The following is an 18607-nucleotide window of genomic DNA, read 5'->3' on the forward strand; positions in this document are numbered from 1 at the left end:
TACACCCGGGGAGCCAACATGCGACTTTGGTAAAGGTGAAAGAACGTGCATCTTACATCCCTTCAACCCAGGCATAATACTAAGTTATTCCCACAGATCAATATAGGCGACCAAAAGGACCGCCGAGCCCAGCTGTGCCACACCCAAGAAGAACCATCTACAGTTTGAAGACCACTGAGAGGAGAAGTACAGTTCCCACGTACTTCGCAAACCATAACCCTAACGAGGAAGTAGAAGTCTCTGGCGTGCCCACTTCGGCCTCCAGACATGCACGAGCGCTAGGGGGAGGTGAGGGCAGAAAACAAAGACCAACTGATGCCCCGGGTGGGCTTGCATCCCTAGTCTTGGTGGGAGCACACACAGCGTCCCTGGGAAAAGCTGGCTCTACATACCCATAGTAAACCGTGCCCATCGAGCCTTGCTGCTGCGCGCACGCCACATGCTACGCACAGCCCCCAGAGCTGAGGTGTAAGCATACTCCGCGCTCCTGTAGGGGCAATCGGCAGCTGAACTAGCTGTTGCTGTGTTAAAGTATTGAAAGCCCGACCCCGTCCGCGCATATTGGATGGAATCCTTCGGAATTTGGACGAGTGTGTCTATGCAATGTCAGTAACCTTCCTCAAGGTGGGCATGAAAGAACGGGCAGTCTCAATAAAAAAAACCTTCCAACGGGTGTCCCCAAAAATTTCTGACGATGGCGGGTGGTAGTACTACCACATGTGTGATTGAAAACAAGTAAATGCACTCCTGACCTCAACCTTCAGGGTGACGTGTTTTAAACGCCTCAGAGCCACCCACGCGTGCTGAATAAGGCCATGCCCTTGCCTAGTATTTTGCCACTATGTCAATGCGTCCCTGTATTTCCTACAAAAGGAGCACTAACCTACAACAAGCCTAACCATTGTCATAGTCAATACTTCTATTTGCATAAGGTAACTAGGCCACCATTATAGCTACGTTGCATAGCCAAACGAGAGCTAGCCGCCTCCATCCATAGCTGCCAAGGTTTCATATTGCCATGTATGACATTTGATAATTTCCGCGCCACAGTGAGTGACATTCAAAGACTATAAATTACACTTCCTTGGGAGCAAAATCAATCAATGATACGGCGCATATCCAACCTACCCATGCACATTTCGGAAACATGTTAGGGCAGCGGGACCTGTGATGCGATCTGCCGGTATAGATCAAATTCTCTCGCTGGCTCCAAAAGTCAACCCCATCATGGGAAAGAACTCCCACTCAGTCTGTACCCCTAACTGTATTTGCATTGAGTGGTCCTATAATGAAATTAAACAAATTGTGTGCTTGTGTGAAGGCGTCTGCAAAGCATGGTTCATGTCATGGCTGCTCAAACACGTGACGTATCCTGTGCTGACCTCGACACTGTGGGACTGTTGTTAAATGGACATGCTCCCTACGTCCTAATATTAGTCAAACATTGCAGCACATGACAACGGAAATAAATTCCACTATATCTCCTCCATATTACCACTTCTTTCCGACTTAGTGATGGTACCACAGCCCCAGTGCCAACTGGTGGCGTACCATATGCAAAATGGGCAAGCATAGAACTAGTGACTGTCTTATAATGTACTAGAAAGTACAGGTTCTATATTAGACCCTCAGCCGGCAAGGCATCCTTAAATGTGCATCGCAAACTCCCTGTATAAAGTTTTGAATTAAGCCGCAGCATGGCCTTATACCAGAACGAGCTGGCGATAAAAGAGAATCACAAAAGCCGCGGCACAGTGCCACCCGGGGGCATAAACACCTTATAGCACTCTGGAATATACACCCACAAACAATAGGGTGCTCGTACGTAAAACCACCAACAACGAAACCCGCGGGCAGGCCAGCAGACTCACTCACACCGAGGCCAGCATGGCCTTACACAAGAACCAGCTGGCGATAAAAGAGAATCACAAAAACTGCGGCACAGCCCCTGTCACTGTGGCACTGCAGGAGGCCTACAGGGTCGTACCGTTCTCCTGACCACCACAGTACCAACCACAGTCCAAACCGCAACTCCCTCCATGCAGCCAATGGCACACTGGCCCCTATGTCCTGCACAATGCTTGTTTGAAATTAAAGGGGGTGGGGTCCAAAGCCTCCCTCGTGTGCAGGATTGTAACCTTACCCCGGAATGCATCCCCCTCATACTTCCCTTCAATGCACACCGAGCGAGTATCAGGCTGAAAGTTGCTCAAAAGCATGCAGAGACTTGAACCGACTGAGAGGCAAGACCACTAAACTGGAACAAATAAAATATGACCACTTATCACCAAGACATAGCCGCCTGCTGGAAAGTCAGGGATCGGTGCTACGCTCCCGTATCAATGGAGTGGCTCGGGACAGTCAACACGACCAGAAGCCAGGCTTAGCCTTATCGCGGCCCTACAATGGGGGAGCTCTGACTACTGTTGGGAAGACTCCGGTTGCCCTGGCCGTAAATGGATTGCCCTGGGGGGAAAAGGCAGCCTGATGCTGTCGACGCCGCCATACGCCAAATAGCAGACATCTGGCCCGCAGCACAAACAGTGAGTGTCCCATACAGCACAGCACAATGCAGAGGTGATTAACTTAAAAACAACGAATATTGGTTTCTGGGCATGTTACACCTTTATGACAATGAGCAGCCCTATTGACCAGTTATGAGGGGATACCCCCTTTGCAACGTTCCTGCAATGTGCAAATTCTCCCAGACTCCTGGCGGAAACACCGACACTGCTCATTCACCGGACAGCGGGGGACCGTATTTAGACCAAACCGTTAGCATGTCTACCTGCCTGTGCTGCTAAGCATGTATGCCGCATAACGAAAACACTGTGCCGATGAGCGCGATACCCCTTGGCTACTGCAGAACAATGTTGCCCCGAACCTGCAGCATTAAAACTCTCTCTTCCCCAGGGAACAATGTAGAGAGACCTGTAACATGCAGAGCTCATGATGCATCCAGTGTGTGCCATGTGGCCATCACATACAGAGATGAACCAATTACACAACGTGCGTAGAAACAACATTGCCCAGCAACACTACATGTAGTCAGCGCAGACTAATGCACAAGAGGGTCGAAAATGTGCACATGCCTGAGTGATCGCAACGCTGCTCATGCTTCGGGTAATCAATCGACGCAGTGGACTGCGTTTAGAAGTAAGGCCACCGGGATAACATGTTAAAAGTATCCTACTAACACTCACAACCAACAGGGTGGTGAATCACATCAAGTTACGGTACAGTAATAACACGCCTGTGTACAATGGGATCTCAAACATTTCTACCATGAGACCTACTTGAGCCTAATGAAGCTTGTCCCGGGCAACAACCTTATTAATAATGCTTTGATAAGGACCACATCAAACAGAGTTACATTGGTGGCCCACCTGGGCCAGATTACTAGCAATGAACACATCTGTGCAGTGTATTGAGTGCATTGCCAGCCCCTATTACCTGTTCCGCGCTAACACAATGATCCTGATGCAGCCTACTTAACTTCGCACAGCTGTTTGACCTTTTATGCATATAGGCTATTCGAGATGTAAACGCGGCACGCGAAGCAGGCTCGTGCCGAAGGTACCCAGCCAACAATGACCCCCAGTATTGCCACATGATCCTAACTAAACCCGTCTTCTCCTGCAATCTCCTCCTATAAAGATATGAGGGCGCGCCCCCCGCATAATGCCGCGGGATGCCTCCCACCGTGAGCCGTATCTCGCCTGTAACTGGCGTGGCCCGAATGCAGTGCAGGTAAGAATAGTAGGAATCTAAGTACTAAGGGAAACCATAAAATGAATTAGGCCAGCCACACTTTCATGAATGGATACAAGAGTAAGCCACTGTCCATCGCCATATTAGCGCCATGAGCCGCATATGCGAGCAGCCTTCTTTTGTGAGCAGAAAAAAAAAAAACCTTGAATCTTTTAAAACCAAACTGCTTCGCGCCCTTACCGTCGCACGACCATTAAAACCCGCACCATTTCCAAATATTGTTTATGGCAAGGCGGGATCAAACCCGTACTAATATATACTTCGACAGTACCTTAACAGTCCATTCCGTCACCTCTGTGAGAGCCTGCACCACTAAGCAACAAGGCGCGTCCCCCGCCTAAGGCATCGGCACACCCCCCTCCGCCAGTCGTTCTTGACTTGGCACAATAGCTTATGCCAGCCTCTTAAATAGCCTAATTTATCGACAAAAGTAACAGAAATGTAAATGTCCTGTATTTGTAAAGTGCAAACATTTACCCGAAGGTGTCAAGGCGCTGGGGGCCGTCGGGAAGATTAAGCAAGCTATTGCCCAGAGTCACAATTAGTTTATAGTGGGGCCCTGCGCAAGGACTCCGATAAGCAGGTGATTCCCAAAACCCCACGCGCGGCCCGCGCATCCCCCTTTCCAAAGGATTTCGGGCGCCAGCAAGAAAAACCCCTCCCAGTGGTTTGCCCAGAATCAAAAGACGTTGAGGCCGAGACTCCAACCCAGTACCCAGCGGTTCCAAGGTCGACCGCTCAGACCGTTATGCTACATCCTGTTATAAATGGACTCGCACAGTGCCCTCCCGTGGGGACCCGATGGCCCGCAGCCAATGCCGAAACTCGGATCTTCCGTGTTAACGCGGGCCCAGTCGCGCACAGCAAACGAATGGAAAACAATCGTGGACCGATCAGGTCGTCAGCCATGAGCGAACTCGAAACGCCGCTCAACACTTCAACTAACCACCCGCACCACGTTGCACATGAGAATGTTTTTTTTAATACATCCACGGCGCGCCCCATTAACACCCGGCATTCGGAAGGATGGAGATAGGCACATCCACAAAGCTGCTGTTGCCGCACATAAATTCCGACCTGACATATAAGTACATCGGCTCGGTCTCGAAACCTGGCTCGAACCCCCCACCGGCGCGAGCGAGGTCAACTTCCCGTACGCAACCATACATCCAGCAACCACCTCAAAAACGCCCCCTTCCGCGGGCTACAGACCACGGCCGGGCCCCCTCAAACCTCCGGTGGCATGCTCAGTACCACCACGACCGCCTCCAATGTACTACGCTGCCCAAAGGAAATACACGCCAAATCGTGCTCAAACAATATGGTGCGATATAGGCGCGGCCTCAATGGCCGCAACCCCCTCCCCCCGACGCCAACAGACCATGCTGGGCCGCCCCGCTATGTCGCACCAGACTCGGGTGACCGGGGTCCTGGGGGGGATTCCAACTCACCCAAACGAGCACGCCGTGAAAACCGGTGTGAAGGGTAGCAAAGAGGACCCGGCGCTGGAGCGACACACGACGTGGCGAAAGAGTCCACGGTAGGTGCTGGAGCAACCACGACGTGACAGACGGCGTGTCCGGCGCAAAGAGGACGCCAAGATGGCCGGGGGAGGCATAAATACCTCCCCCTACTCTTTGTGCCGGAAGTGACGTATCTGGCCAGGGGACTCCTCCTATAGTCCCCCGTATTAGTGGGGGTGGGGGAGTGCCAAATGGGACTAAGGGTGGCCGCCCGCTTAGGGTGCCCCCTGCAGGGGCCGCGGGCAGCCGCACTCCAGCCACTTTTCGGGAAACAGTGAATCAGTTTGCAAGAAGTCCCCTTCTGCAAGTCTTGCATCTCCCTCCTTACCTACACTGCTGTTGTGGGGGCCTGCGCACGGACAACTGGGTGCACCCTAAGAAAGCTCAGCAGGGATTCCCATATTATATGGGGGCGTGCCTGGGTAGGCATTAGTTCCCAAAACTCTGACAGGTGACCATGGCAGAACGCTGCATCCCTGAGCCAGTCATGCGCTGCTTACACTTGCGGCCCCAGCAAATTGCCACTCGTCTCTTGGCCAACAGCAACATCATGGCCGCTAACTTCCTCACTTCAGCCGGGAAGTTCTTAACATAACTCAATAGGACAGTCAGTGGAGTGCGCTCTCCAGCTGGAACCCCAGCATTTCATCCAGCACATCAAACACGCATCTCCAGTATTCCGCAACAGCCCCACACTCCCAGGCCAGGTGCATGAACGTGGTCTCTGGTGCCCTACATCACGCACATCGGGCATCCACACTCAGCCCCAACCTGCGCAATCACAGAGGGGTCCTATACAGTCTATGACGATATTTAAAGTGAACAAGCCTAAGCCTATAGTTAGGCAACATATCCCTGGAATGCACGTAGCAATAGGCCCACACGCCCTCCTCAAACGGAGCTCCCAGACTATCCTCCCATTCACTCTGGGCTAAGGGCATGCTGACGGGGGACTCTCGCTGCATACCAGAGTAGAGGCGTGTTATAAGTGTACAAGGTGAGGGGTTAGTTAGAAATGCTTCCAGGACTTGGAATGTGGGCTATGAGATCGGGAATGATTTATATTGCGCGTGTAATGCTGCCCTCTGCTGAAAGTATGTCATCCTGTCTAAGAGCCCCGTATGTTCGTCTCCGAGGGCGGCATCCATATCAATGAAGACGCCGTCCGGAAATGCTCGCCCAAATGTGTGAAGCTGCAGGTTGCGTAAACGTTGGCAGACCCCTCCCTTGGGGACCAAGGGCAATGCAGGGTGTCTGATGAACGGCACCGAGGGTGCGAATAGTGTGTCCAGGTGTGCTCTCCGTCTGAGTTGCTGCCACATCCCACATTATCAATCTCAGCCAGCGGACGACTCTGGGGCCGGAACATTACCATGTGCAGCGGAATGGGGTCTGCCCGGTCACTCTCAGGAGCCATGTGTGCCATAAAGGGGGTTGGGAATATCCAATAGAACGCCACTGTAACCGGGGAAGAGATCACTCCATTGATCCAAAGTCTAGCTGTCGGGGTGGTGTATAGTAGTGCTATCTTTTTAATGAAGGCAGGGCTCATGCCCATGCGGGCGAGGAGTGAGAATAGATAGGACCACTCCAACGTGTCAAACGTTTAGTCGCGTCCAGAAAAACAGCGGCGGCGAGGAGGGAGGGATCAACTTCTTGCATCACCGCAAAGAGAGTGCAGAGGTTGTGGGCCGTGCTCCTACCAGGAATTAAGCCACATTGATCAGGTCGAATGATCACGGGGAGCAGCGGGAGCAGCCGAGTGGCCAGCAATTTGGCAAGGATTTTATTATCGATATTAATCATTGATAGAGGCCGGTAGGAGTCGCATAGTCCTGGGTCCTTGTCTCGTTTTAAGATGGTCACTATAAGTGCCTTGTGAAGAGAGGGGGGAAAAAAAACATTCAAGCGCGTCCTCATACATGTTGTGGAGGTGGGATGCAAGGAGTCACGCAAATTCCTTATAAAAAGCAGGTGTCCATCCGGCGCTTTGTCTTCCGGCATGGCTCTTATTACCCCGACTTCCAAAAACTGCTCGTCCAGATATTTGCGATGTGCATCGCTGAGGCATACCAAATCAATTGAGTCAAAGAAGGCCTGCAGGTCGGAGGCCACCTCCGACTGGCGTGCGGTGTATAGTGAAGAATAATACGCAACTATTTCGGCCTGAAACTTCGAAACTGGTCCTAGGATGCTTGATTCCGGTCCAGGGAAGACATGGCTTGGCAGTTCGGGCTAGACTGTTCTCATGAGGCACAGGGTCAAGACTGATTTGCGTATGGACATGTCTGAACTGGGGTGGTGTGGTGATCAAAATAACGAGGGATTAAACCCAGATCTGTGATGGGGGTGTGTGAATGTTTTGCCAATGTGAAACATTCCGTCCATCATCTTGTGTGTTTTGCTGTTCGCCCTATGTGGGAAGGGTATGCCCAGACGTGGGTCCCGTGCTCACTACGCCACTGGAGTCAAGCTATCCTGGCTAAAGAGGGGTGAAACCCCGAAACCGGGCCTAGGATGATTGATTCCGGTCCAGGGAAGACATGGATTGGCAGTTCGGGCTAGACTGTTCCCATGAGGCACAGGGTCAAGACTGATTTGCATATGGACATGTCTGAACTGGGGTGGCGTGGTGAGCAAAATAACGATGGATTAAACCCAGATCTGTGACTAGGGGTGAATGTTTTGCCAATGTGCAACATTCCGTCCATCATCTTGTGTGTTTTGCCGCCTCCTGCCCAGCCACAACTTTGTCTGCTCCCGTATGCACCCCACTAATATATCAGTTCGCCCAGGGCTTTTTTAACAGCCCTGCAAGAGTTTTCCCGGCTCTATCCCCCTCGCCATATCTGCGAGCCCGTGTCTCCTTCCCTAGGTAGTGTGTCTCCCTGTGCGCTGCTTCCTCAAATTCCGATATCTTGGCCTTAATCAGACCTAATGTCGAAAGCTGGTTTGTCACATAGTAATCTGACTCAAGGGTGGTTATCTAACTCTATGCGTCGCAGGTCGTTTCTGAGCGAGCGTAAAATACCAGTTTGCTTGGCAATGCATTTGCCCCTGATAACGTTTTTAAATGCCTCCCAGAGCGTGGACAGGGAGTCCACTGAGCCCACGTTTGTCTCATAGAACTCCGTTATGGCGGAGCCAATTTCTTCCCGGAAAACCTGGTCATTTAGGGTCCCAGCGGGAAGTCTCCAGCTAAAGGCCCTGTTCGGTGCATCCGGCATTGTGAATTCAAGCAGCACCGGGGCGTGATCTGAAAGGGTACGAGCGAGATGGGTGCTGCGTTTCACCCAGGTGTCCACATCTTGCGATATAAAGCCAATAATCAATTCTGGACCACGTAGGGCCCGCAGTGGAGATGCAAGACCCTTCCCGATCCTGTGGATGCCGGCGAAGCCAAACATCTGTCAGATCATGGAAAAGAGGGAAGGAAAGGGAGCAACAAAAGCAGGAAAAGAGCAACGCAACATCTGCAATGTACCCAGCACTGAGTGCCTCCCAGTCAGTGATTTCCATAGAGCCACGGTAGGTCATCAATCGTTGTCATTAAGAGGGTTTTCCTCCTGTGAATCTTTGTCCACCGGGGCTGCCGGCCGTGAGCGCTTAAGACTACGTGCAAATTTGGCAGCGAGTTTGGGATCCGTGAAGAAGGAAGTTTTGCCAGTTCGAAAAATGCGAAGTTTCGCAGGGTATAACAAGGAGTACTTGATGTCTTGTTGCTGCAGCAATCTTTTCACTGGCACAAATTCCCGGCGGGCTGCCTGAACAGTCATGGTAAAATCAGGAAAGAAGGAGAAACCAAATTGCCCTGGTATCTGGTCTCTTGTAGTTCACGGGCCCTGCACAGCATGACGTCTCGGTCCAGGGACCAGCATTCCCCGGCCTTCAGCGGTCGTTAATCCCTCGCGGCTAGGCACACCTCAAAGGCAGCGTCCCTGTGAACCGGCCTCAATACCCCAACCTGGAGAGGGCCGCTCGGGCGCAGTCCTGCTGCTGTCCCGGTCACCAATGTTGGGCAGGACGGCACCCCACTGCCTTGGCTATACACCACCAGGCAGCCTCCCAGGCGGTGGTTACCCACCTAGGCGCATCTCCGCTCACCTCAGTGTCAGCACGTCCAGGCGGCGTCCGGCACTATCCTCGTCTCGCTCTCCCGCAGGGCTCACCGTCGGAGGGCTCCTCTCGGTTGCCAGCACACTCGGGTCTCCAGCTGCCCCGTCAGCGATTCCAATCAGCGCAGTAGCACCTCCGCACCTCAGTCGAGCCTCCGTATGGCCCTGGCAATGATCGAACAGAGCGCAGCAGCGTCTTCTAGACTGCAGCTCGGGCAGGGGGTTGCCATCTTCTCTCCACAGGCTGCCCCCGTGCCTCCGCTCCAATTAAGCTCTGAATACAGCCCGAGCCCGGCAATTTCTCAGCCGGTGGCAGCAGCAGCTATCTGGGAGCACCTCCTCCCGTTCTCCGGCCACGATGGCCGCCCTGACTGCCAGATAAATAACGGGTTAGCAGTCCAGCCTGCAGAGCCTCACTATGTGGTGGCCATTTTGCAGCTGGCACACTAGCGCCCCCGCATTGCCTCTAAGTTAAGCTTGTCTGCTGTGTGCCGTAGCTAGCAGGGGTTCAATGTAAAGTTTATTTTGGGAATTAAACATAGAAATAAAGTAATTTGATCCACGAATTACGCGTGTGGGGCTGCCTTCAAATACAACACCTCCCAGGTTTACTGCAACTTTATAATGGCGACGAGGTGGTGAAGAGCCATCCGGCACTCACTTGGCATCCACGAGGGAGGTCATGAATCCAGGATTGCCTACCCAAGGAACACGTTACCGGGAGCGTGGCAGAGAAGCGGTGACTGTGCCACGGCGCCGGCGTCCCATCATACCTGCTCTGGCACAGGATCATATCAGTCCAGTTCTCAGGGGGCCAACCGATCTGAATACTTAAGGTCCTTAGACAGCATTTACACGCTGCCCACGGGGAAGAGAGGCTCCTCAGAGATTCAACCCCAGTAGGGGCGTCCTGTACCCTGGCGCAGCCAAGCGACAGTCACGCGGAGAGTGGGGAGTCCAGCCAGGAGGACGACGTGCGTCTAAGGGACGCCCAGGTTGAGGATCGCCCAGACAGTCCTGCCGATACAAGGAGAGAGGCCACTAACGGGGAGAAAATGTGCGCTCAGACCTTCTCGTTGACGAACCCGGTGCCGTTCTTGGCAAAAGGGGGAGAACCCGAGATGCCGTGGGAGGACTGGAAACAGTACTTTTTGAATTACCTCTCGGCGCTAGAAGAGGAGGGGGAAGCGGAGTTCTCGAGTGCCCGGCGGAAGAAAATTCTACTCCACCATTTGGGCCCGGCGGGACAAAGAGTATACCAAAACCTGGTAAAAGAGGAAAGAGCAGCAACGGAGGATGACGTGTTCAAGCACGTGTTAGAAGACCTGGATGCACACTATCGCCCGGTAGTATGCACGGCTATAGACAGGTATAACTTCTACCACAGGAAGCAAGAAAAAGGGGAATCGGTTGATGAATATGTGGCGACCCTACAAAAATTAGCCATAACGTGCAAATTTGGAACCTTACAAGAAGAATTGATAAGGGATCAAATCATCATGCACACGGTAATTTCCTCAATACAAGAGAAGCTGTGGGTCAACGGCGATGCACCTTTGAAGGAAGTGGTGTCGTTAGTAAAAAAGGCGGAGTTGTCCAAGAGGTGTGCGGAAGCAGCCAAGCAAGAGAGCAGCCATGGGCAAGCTGTATGCAAGGTAGCGGACAGGAAGACATACGACAATAAACAACCTCCAGGACAACAAAGAGCACGGAACTACAAAAAGTACAATACTAGAACCCCAAGACCACAAGGACAACGGGATTTGAGTAGGAATACCTGCTATAGATGCGGCAGCACCACTCATGCCGCCAACAACAAGGGTTGCCCCGCATTCGGTGCCAAATGCTCATACTGTGGATTGTTGGGACACTACGAGAAAGTGTGCAGGAGGAAGAACCCTAGAAGCGAGTAAAGTATGTCGCGCAAGAGGGGCACAAGGAGAATGAAGAAGAGGACGAGGAGGATGAAGACGGGATCCTGATAGTGGAAGAGCAGGTCCTAGGCATAGAATGTACCACCGACAAGAAGCCGAAATGCGAGATGACGATCGGAGGAGTACAAGTGACCATGGTAGCTGACTCGGGATCACCCTACACGATAATCCAGAGGAAAGTATGGGAGAAGGAGTTCGTCCCAAGAACAGATCATCATCTACAGCCCACAGACATCCATCCAGTGACATTCACTGGAGAGCCTATTCCCATGGTGGGATTTTGTCCCCTGTCCTTCGAGTTCAAGGGGAGAACGTGCGATGGGAAATTGTATGTGGCCGAAAAGGGACCGTCTGTACTGGGCTGGAAGGATCAAGGAGCCCTGGGAATGAAGTTGAACCCAGGAGGACACACGCAAGTCCTTATGACAGAAGAGGGACCAGAGTATGCAGCACAGCGATGGAAGGAGGAGTTTCCGGAGGTCTTCAGAGAGTCCATAGGACGCATGGCAAAGTTCACGCATAGAATCCATTTGAGAGAAGGGGCACAACCGGTGTCTCACAAAGCACGTAATATACCATTCAGGACCAGGACGGCCGTACAGGAAGAGTTGCAGAGACTAGAAGATAACAGAATGATAGAGGCTATCGACAATGCGGAATGGCTGGCGCCCTTGGTGGTAGCGCAGAAGCCAAATGGTAAGGTGAGGTTGTGCGTCGACTTAAGAGAACTTAACAAAAACATCGTGGTGGATAAGTTCCCACTTCCCAGGATCAACAAAATGCTGGCAAAAACCCAGGAGCAAAATGGTTCTCCACTATCGACCTGACATCAGCTTACCACCAGATTGCCTTGCATCGCTCCTGCAACCACCTGACGTCATTTATCACGCCATTCGGATGCTAAAAATTCTTAAGGATGCCCTTTGGACTAGCCTCCGCGGCCGCTGTATTTCAAAAACTGATGCACCGGTTGTTCCACAAGAAAGAAGGCATCCAATATTTCCAGGATGACATATTGGTGATGGGAACATCCAGGGAGGACCATAATATGAAGTTAAAGGAGGTGCTTACCATACTGATGCAAAATGGACTCACCGCCCAATGGGACAAATGTAAGTTTGGAGTGAGCAAAGTCACGTATTTGGGGCACGAGATAAGTCAACATGGTATCGAACCCAAAGCATCCAATGACACAGCAATCAGAGATGCTCCCACACCCAAGAACAGGGAAGACATCAGGACTTTCCTGGGGATGGCAGAGTTTTATAGTAAATTTGTTCCACACTTTGCCTCCAAGACCCACAACATGCGTTTACTTCTGAAGGACAAATCTGCATTCCAATGGACGGAAAGGGAACAACAGGAGTTCGAGGACATGAAACACAACATCAGTGACGCAGTGCCTATACACAGATTCAACCTAGAAGCGCAGACCATATTAAGCACTGATGCTAGCGATCGAGGTTTGGGGGCAGTACTCACGCAACAATCCACAGCGGGAGTGATCACCACAATCAGCTTCGCCTCCAGAGCATTGGCCCCCAATGAACAAAAATTCAGTGTCATTGAAAAGGAGATGCTGGCAGCAGTGTGGGCAATGGAGAGATTCCGACAGTTCCTGTGGGGAGGAAAGTTCCTGCTGCGCACGGACCACAAACCCTTGGTGAAGGTCATCACGTCAAGTGGGCATGAACATGCCACTCCACGGATTGCTAAAATGACCCTGAGACTCCTAGACTATGTGTATACTGTGGAGTACCTACCTGGACACAAGAACAAGGTAGCGGACGTCTTGAGTAGGGCTGCATCCAAAGAGAGAGCGGAAGACCAAGGAGAAGGAGGATAGGAGGAGTACGCAGTTGCCCTCACAGGGGACCCGGAAAGAGCCATAAGCGCCCTGGACTGGGAAAATGAATACGACAAAGACGTGAAACTAAGCGCGGTAAAAGCATATGTGATGAATGGATGGCCGGACAAGAGATTGTTGGAGGAAGAATTGAAACAGTACTGGGAAATCCGAGAAGAACTGTCTATAGGGGACAAACCCTGGTTCTTGTTAAGGGGTACCAAGGTCATCCCTCCCTACTCCCTGAGGAATCACATCATATCCATCACACATGAAGGACACTTAGGTATCGTAAAACCAAATGGAGGGCAAAGGAAGACTACTGGTGGCCCGGGATGGACGTGATGATAGAGAGGCATGTAAGGGCGTGCGAGCAGTGCAGCAATGCGGACAAGACCCAGAAGTTATTACGCCCGCCCCTAGGTAGATACTATTATCCGGAAAACCCATGGGAGGAGATTTCCATAGACATTCTGGGACCCATACAAGATGCATATATCACGGTTGTCATAGACCGGTACTCCAAGTGGCCGGAGATTGACGTGACTGAAAATACAGAAACTGAAACTATATTGGCCTTCTTAACAGACATCTTTATAAGAGAAGGGATCCCCAAAGGGATTTTGAGCGACAACGGCCCGCAATTTACATCAACTAAATGGGAGGCCTTCATGGAAAGGAATGGCATAGCAGTGCGACATACACCTATATATCACCCGGCAGGAAATGGGATTAGCGGAGAGATTTAACCGGGTGATCATGGGATCCGTCCAGGCGGCGATCGGCCAAGGCATGAACTGGGAGAAAGAACTGAAACGACTGATGTGGGCCTATCGGATAACACCTACCACCATGGGATACAGTCCTTTCAGGATCCTGAGAGGAAGAGAGCCTTTCACGGAGGATAATGTTGCATGGAAACGTCTCACGGTGCAAAGCCACTGGTCTCCCGCAGTGGTACGCAAGAACTTAGAGAGAGCCCAGGCAGTGTACACAGAGCACTACGATGCCAGACACAACTCCAAAGAGGTCACGCTAGAGAAGGGTGAATGGGTGAGAATCAAGCTGCCTACACAGAAGAAGAAAGGGGATAGTAAATTCACACCTCCTCTTCAAGTGCTAGAACCATACTCCAGGTCAGCACTCCTCAGCGACGGGACAATATGGTCTCAAGAGCGAATGGCAAGATGTAATTCAGCAGGCGTGAGTAACGCCATAGAAGAGACGGCTAACTCCGTACCGAGGAAAGGAGGTAACCCGGAGTGTCCCAAGGAGGAGGGAAGCAGTCCACCATCGAGAACATCGCAAAGGGAGAGAGAGGAGATGAGAGAACAGGCCTGGACAGTGGTAGGGAAGCAGGACACATGGACGATGGGGAAGCACCCGAGATGGGACATAATGAGTCCACTCCGAGTACTGGTGAACTCAGTGGTTGAACAAGGTGTGGCAGAAGAGTCAATCTGCCCAGGAGGTTTGGAGAGTTCGTTATGGACAGCAAGTAAGACTGTACAGTTTCTTTGGGTTGTTGTTAAAAGGGGGGAGATGTGGTGTAGCGGTCTAGTTGTTCACGCGCTCGGCGTGTGACGTGGACGGAAATCCGGCGGCGGCCATGTTCTAGTAATTGGCGCCCGGATTCTGATGTATGCAGAGCACCGCTCCGGCGCTCCCGGTTTAAACATAGAAATAAAGTAATTTGAGCCACGAATTACGCGTGTGGGGCTTCCTTCAGATACAACACCTCCCAGGTTTACTGCAACTTTATAGTTCCTCCTGACAAAGTCCCTAATTATTACTTAAGGTTGGTACTCACCCCCCTCAACTAATAGCACAATTTCTTACATACCAACCTGGCATGGCCACATACTGCAGTATGTTTGTTCCAAACCTAGCCACTGAGACTGAACCTTTACACAATCTACTCAAGAAAGACAATAGCAAAGGAATGAACCCTACTGCAAGGTCTTGCGGCCAATGAGCAATACACCTCACCGTCAGAGGAGGCAAAGGTTATGTAACATTATGCAAAGTAGAAAAGGGAACAATGTAGCTGTGTGGAACTGTTCTTCCATACTCTGCATCTGCTCTTGGTGATGATTGCAAAGTTTCCCTCTTTCTTTCAATTATGCGCAGCACAGTTTTTCCACCAAGCAGTCATTTTATGGAGTAAAATCTTGGGGAAAGCAAACTACATAATCATTTGCTAACACATCCATTTTATCACAATTTTCCTTTTTGTGTAAAGGTCAGGTAATTTCTGGAATGCCTAATGCAGCACAGTAAAAATGGGAGTCTATGTAGTTATTAACTAACATATCATGAAGTGCACTACTAAATTATCATTTGCTGGTTATAAACTTGTTGTGGTTTTACTTATTTAATTCATTTCCTTTTTATATAACCTTGTTCCTGCTTCACTACTTCTTTGCCTGTGCAGCTCGTTGCATTCTATGTTCTATCTGTGACCAGCCTGGCAACAGAATGTGGGCAAAGGAGAGTGGAGGTTGGTGTTGGAGGAGGCGGTTAGCTGGAATAAGGACTGGTGGTTTTATTCCTTTTACTTGAATAAATGTTACTGAAACCTACTTGAAGTCCTCCTGAATTTATGGACTTTACACTGGCGACGAGTGACCTGCTTGGGGACAGGAATTGATGCCACCAGTTTCCCCATATCGAACCTACTATCAACATATACTTATTTTATGTCAGCTGAATCTGGATTTTGAACGTTGGTCCACAACAAGAATTGGAGCTGTACCTCGCTGTGCATTGGTCTTATCTATGTTTGGTACTTTAAGCGCTGCTCCACAAGGAGGAGGCTGTTCACTGTGTCAAGTCAGCATGGTAAAATATGTATGGCGTGAACATTTCGTAGATGTTGACAAGAAGGCTTGACAAGGCTTTGCTGATGGGTGCCGATGCCCGTATTCAATAACTTTAAGTAATCTTTAACAGTGTTCGCGCTGCCGTACTGTCGTGAGGAAAGACAGATTTTCTGAACGCGCTGCCGTACTGTCGTGAGGGAAGACAGATTTGCTGAACTACTGTGTGCTCACGAACTGACGTGTGGAGAGACTAATCCTTAAAGGAAGGATTCAATTTTACGATATAATTTTTGTTTTCGATGACCCCATCAACGTTGGATTGAACATTTGAACGTCAACATTTGAACGGTAACAGCTCCGCGAGCCAGACTCACCTGCTCGTGCGCTGCCCCGTTGCTGTGGAGTCTCGAGAAGCGTGAAGCGTGAGGCGAGCGGCAGCGTTGCTGTGAACCACCCGGCTCACGTTACGTTAGCGTCGTGATCAGTTTCATCGTGTATCAGTGATACACACACTGGACATCTACGGCGTTTGGCTACGCTTCGTTTGGGAGGAGAGCTGTTGTGTATCAGTGATATACACACTATTGACACAGTGGGTTTATACAGAGAAGTTTTTGGAACTATTTCAGCCTTACGTTTTTGTGGAGATTTTGGACAATGTATTAAGATTAATGGAAAATTATTTTTTTTTGTTTTGGGTTTTGTTTATTTATTTATTTTTACAGGTGCATGAGTTATTACTCTTTTAGTGCTTATTCATGATGACTGCGTCTAGCATGTCGCAACCTCCTCAGTTTTTGAGTGATGTGGGTGACCCCATATTACCATGGAAAAGATGGAAACCTCTTTTTGATTCGTATTTACTGGCTATTGGGGGAGAAAAGTTCTCAGCAGTGCGAAAGCAAGCTACACTTTTACACAATTTGGGGATTGAGGGTAGACATGTGTATGATAGTCTAGATGAGATTCCCTTGGGACGTGGTGAGGGTGAACCTGAGAATATTTATGACATGACTGTACTTATGCTGGAGAATCATTTTGGTTCCAAGATCAACGTAGTTTTAGAACGCCATAAATTTTTCTCCAGAATTCAAGGGAAGCAGGAGAAAATCACTAGTTATGTGGCGACTTTGAAGACTTTGGCACGTACCTGTGAGTTTGAACAACTCACGGATTCTCTCATCAGAGATCAAATTGTCAGGTGCACGAATGATCCTAAAGTGCAACAAAAGCTTCTGGCCAAGAATCCAGATCTTAAGGACACGTTGTCCATTGTAGAGGGTATGGAGAACACAAATATGTGGGTACGAGAGATGAAAGTGGATAAGGGTCCTTGTGTTTCGGCTGATGAGAAGACTGTTAGCGAAGTAAAGAAGGAGGAAGTTGTAAAGACTGACGTTAAGGGTGTGATCAAGGAGAATTGTGAGAAAGACAAGAAGTCTCCATATTCAGAACAGCCTAATTTCAGAAACAGGTCCTCTGAACAATTTGGATTCAGGAGTAACAGAGGAGGTTTTAAATGTTTCAGGTGTGGGAGTGAAAATCATTCACCTAACAGTCCCAATTGTTTTGCGAAGTCTGTGGTGTGCAATAAGTGTGGTAAAAGAGGCCATTATGCACGGGTGTGTCGGAATGGTAGAAGTCAGACAGTGCAGTGTGTGGATCAGGAAAGGAAGTTTGTTTGCAGCATCAGGCATGATGGAGTTGTTGATGGAGACACATTAGACATGCCTGAATGTGAAGTGTTGATTGGGGGTGAGCGATTTTCAGTGTTGGCTGACTCGGGATCACCTTACACGATGGTTGGTGATGCGAACTGGGATGCTGTTATTGGTCTGGAGAAGACTGAATTGTTTCCCCCGGATATTAGTCCTGTTGGATATGGGGGAGTTAAGATTGATGTTTTGGGTTTTGTTGTAAGGAAGATCCAGTTTAAAGATAGGGTGACTTTTGGTAAAGTGTATGTGGCGAAAAGGGGGGACAACCTTTTGGGGTGGAGACACCAAAGAGATATGGGAATCAAATTGGATCCAAATTCCCCAGAGAAAGTTTTACTTGTGTCACCTTCTTCCATGTCAACTGATATATGCTCCCAGTTTCCCAGAGTTTTTAGTGATGGGTTGGGGTTGTTGAGAAATTTTGAACATAAGATTATTCTAAAGGACAATGCTCAACCTTTTGTCAGCAAAGTTAGAAGAGTTCCACACATGTTAATGGAACCGTTGGATTTGGAACTTAAGAAGTTGTTGTCGAGTGGTGTGATTGAGGAGATTGAGTGCTCTGAGTGGTTGGCTCCCATTGTTTTGGCACCCAAGGATGGTGGGAAGGGGATCAGGATGTGTGTGGACTTGCGTGGGTTGAACAAGCACATTTGGGTGGACAGACAACCTTTACCCAATATTTCCCAAACACTCGCTTTGATTAAAGACGCTAAATGGTTTAGTGTGATGGATCTTTCTTCTGCTTACCATCAAGTTCTTTTGCATCCTGATTCTAGGCATTTGACTTCTTTTGTCACGCCTTTAGGAGCTTTCAGGTTTGTCCGAATGCCCTTTGGGTTAGCCTCTGCTGCGGCTTGTTTTCAGAGGGTGATGAA

The sequence above is a fragment of the Triturus cristatus genome, chromosome 1_2 (genome assembly GCF_964204655.1).
Source record: "Triturus cristatus chromosome 1_2, aTriCri1.1, whole genome shotgun sequence".
NCBI classification, from domain to species: domain Eukaryota; kingdom Metazoa; phylum Chordata; class Amphibia; order Caudata; family Salamandridae; genus Triturus; species Triturus cristatus.